General features: G+C 43.1%; 1 long non-coding RNA gene across 1 annotated transcript; it reads right to left on the bottom strand.

Moving 5' to 3' along the window:
• Positions 1 to 545: 545 nt before the first annotated feature.
• LOC143884806 (uncharacterized) lies at positions 546 to 1,353 on the bottom strand. Its single transcript, XR_013253081.1, has 3 exons — positions 1,078 to 1,353; positions 701 to 851; positions 546 to 614 (listed from the first exon to the last, which is right to left on the bottom strand). It is a non-coding gene; the product is annotated as an uncharacterized LOC143884806 (long non-coding RNA).
• Between the last annotated feature and the right edge of the window lie 1,658 nt (positions 1,354 to 3,011).

Raw genomic sequence — 3,011 nt, 5'->3', positions numbered from 1 at the left:
AGGTACCTGCCACCCTTGCTGACTCTGTCTAGGTAATCTACGAGCCAGTCATACACTGCCATCGCCCAGTTATAGTTGCCAATGTTTCCTATGCCGTCGATGTAGGGCCAGAAGAGCTCGTCAGCTCGATGTGCGCTTTTTGGGAAAAGGACAGAGGCAAAAAGATGCAGGAGAACATATTTCACTGTCTTCTCTATCGAAACTTTATTGCGTTCTCTAACTAATGCTGTAATTTCATTCTCAATAACCGATGCCTTGACGTTGGCCTCTGGAAATGGCCAGCCAGGCACTTTAGGTTGCGGTTTTGTCCTGTCGAATGACAGAACCCTCACCACGTCCATTCGCTCTCCAGTAAGTGGCAGTCCTAATGCCAATGCCACATCTCTTGGAAGGAAGGGGACATTTATACTCCCTAACGTGAACGTGTTAGTGCAGGGAGTCCACTTATCGTGGATAGCTCTTATGAGAGGCTTGTGCATGATAATGTCCTCCATGCCAAACAGATGTCGGAAAGGAGTCTTTTCTATGGCATGAAAATGGACTAGCTTGAACTTTATCCTGTCCATTGCCGATTTGAAAGAAGCTGGAGAACATCGTGCTGGGACGTATGGAGCCTGCAAAACAAATTACATCGCCAAAATATATGTCGTAAATGAATTAACTTACTATCATTGATACAATTAACAACATACACACTTACATCTGTTCCTCTCTTCTTCACAGCTGCAGTTTTCGTCTCCTCCCCTTCTAAACTCCTTTCTGTCCTTCTTGGAGGCTTTGTTACTTTCACTCTATCACTTTTTCGCATCACCATCTTTCAAGGCTTTGAATGGCTCCTGACCGGATAAAAACTGTATAACAATGAACAACCAAATCAAAATCACCGAGATCAATTCATAACCCAAAAACTCAGTTATATTGACAATCATTAAAAATCTCGTCCTCATCATCTCTAAAATAAATTACCAAGAAAATCAATAAAATCCAACCCATAGCATAAACTCATATTCCCAATCAGTACTATTATGAAGAAAAGCTACCAAGCAAACCAACAATTATTACAATTCTCATACTTACCTGAAAATATGTATCATGTCTGTAACCTCTAAGGTCTGGCTTCTTAGATATGAAGCAAAGCAAAGAAGAAATAAAAGAGCTAACCAATAAGTGCAACCATCAGTGTTCTATATGAATTTTCTGAAAGCACAACAACAAGGACAAACCCCCAAAACAGATTAGGAGGTCTGTTAAAATTCTCATCCACATGGGCATCAGGCGAGTATTAGCTCACATGCATTTAAAAAAAAACTTATAGCATCAGACCTTTTGAGAAACAAAGCAGATAAGCACTAGGTATTGGAATTCAATGACCACCATTGGACCAATAATTTAATAAATGAAATCGAAGATAAAACAAGTGAACCATGACTGCTTCAACAATGAACATGGGTCTCCACATGGTATTAAAGAAGGCCCATCAACTATAAACTGTGCCCTCTACATGGTATTGAAGAAGGTGTTTTTGAAAACCCATTTCTCCACTCCACATATTGTAAAAATAAAAGCCTAGCATAAACAAATAGCAGACGACCATTTGCATTGATTTGACTCCGTAGGTGGAAATGTGGTACCTGATATGTACATGAAATGAAATCGCATTTCTCCATCCCAAAAATTAACGTAAAAAATAAAACCTAGCATAAATGCAGAAGAAGGTCCTGAAGTTGAAAATCAACTCTATTTCAGCTACAAAAAAGGGGTTATTAGTACGTAAGGGGGCTTCTCAAGGGCAACCGAGGGGAGCTATGCATGATATTAGAGAAGGGATTATGGGCACTCAAATGGGGTAGAAGAAGTACCCTTGGAGGGTCCACCAAATCCAGAAGAAAGTCCTGAAGTTGAAAGTCATGGGTTTTCAGCTACAAAAAAGGGGTTATTAGTACCTAAGGGGGGCTTCTCCAGGGCAACCGAGGGGAGCTATGGATGGTATTAGAGAAGGGATTATGGGCCCTCAAATGGGGTAGAAGAAGTACCCTCGGAGGGTCCATCAAATCCAGAAGGACCTGAAGTTCAAAGGCATGGGTTTTCAGCTACAAAAAAGGGGTTATTAGTACCTAAGGGAGGCTTCTCAAGGGCAACAGTGGGGAGCTAGGCATGGTATTAGAGAAGGGATTATGGGCCCTCAAATGGGGTAGAAGAAGTACCCTCGGAGGGTCCATCAAATCCAGAAGAAGGTCCTGAAGTTCAAAGGCATGGGTTTTCAGCTACAAAGAAGGGGTTATTAGTACCTAAGGGGGGCTTCTGAAGGGCAATAGAGGGGACCTATGGATGGTATTAGAGAAGGGATTATGGGCCCTCAAATGGGGTAGGAGAAGTACCCTCGGAGGGTCCATCAAATCCAGAAGAAGGTGCTCAAGTTGAAAGGCATGGGTTTTCAGCTACAAAGAAGGGGTTATTAGTACCTAAGGGGGGCTTCTCAACGGCAACAGAGGGGACCTATGGATGGTATTAGAGAAGGGATTATGGGCCCTCAAATGGGGTAGGAGAAGTACCCTTGGAGGGTGCAGCAAATCCAAAGATGGTGCTCAAGTTGAAAGGCATGGGTTTTCAGTTACAAAGAAGGGGTTATTAGTACCTAAGGGGGGCTTCTCAAGGGCAACCGAGGGGAGCTATGCATGGTATTAGAGAAGGGATTATGGGCACTCAAATGGGGTAGAAGAAGTACCCTTGGAGGGTCCATCAAATCCAGAAGATAGTCCTGAAGTTGAAAGTCATGGGTTTTCAGCTACAAAAAAGGGGTTATTAGTACGTAAGGGGGGCTTCTCAACGGCAACAGAGGGGACCTATGGATGGTATTAGAGAAGGGATTATGGGCACTCAAATGGGGTAGGAGAAGTACCCTTGGAGGGTCCATCAAATCCAGAAGATGGTGCTCAAGGTGAAAGGCATGGGTTTTCAGCTACAAAGAAGAGGTTATTAGTACCTAAGGGGGGCTTCTCAACGGCAACAGA

The sequence above is a fragment of the Tasmannia lanceolata genome, unplaced genomic scaffold (genome assembly GCF_043159265.1).
Source record: "Tasmannia lanceolata isolate RefF3 unplaced genomic scaffold, GAP_Taslan_0.1 ptg000002l, whole genome shotgun sequence".
Lineage (NCBI taxonomy): Eukaryota > Viridiplantae > Streptophyta > Magnoliopsida > Canellales > Winteraceae > Tasmannia > Tasmannia lanceolata.
This window is presented reverse-complemented; position numbering and strand designations above follow the sequence as displayed.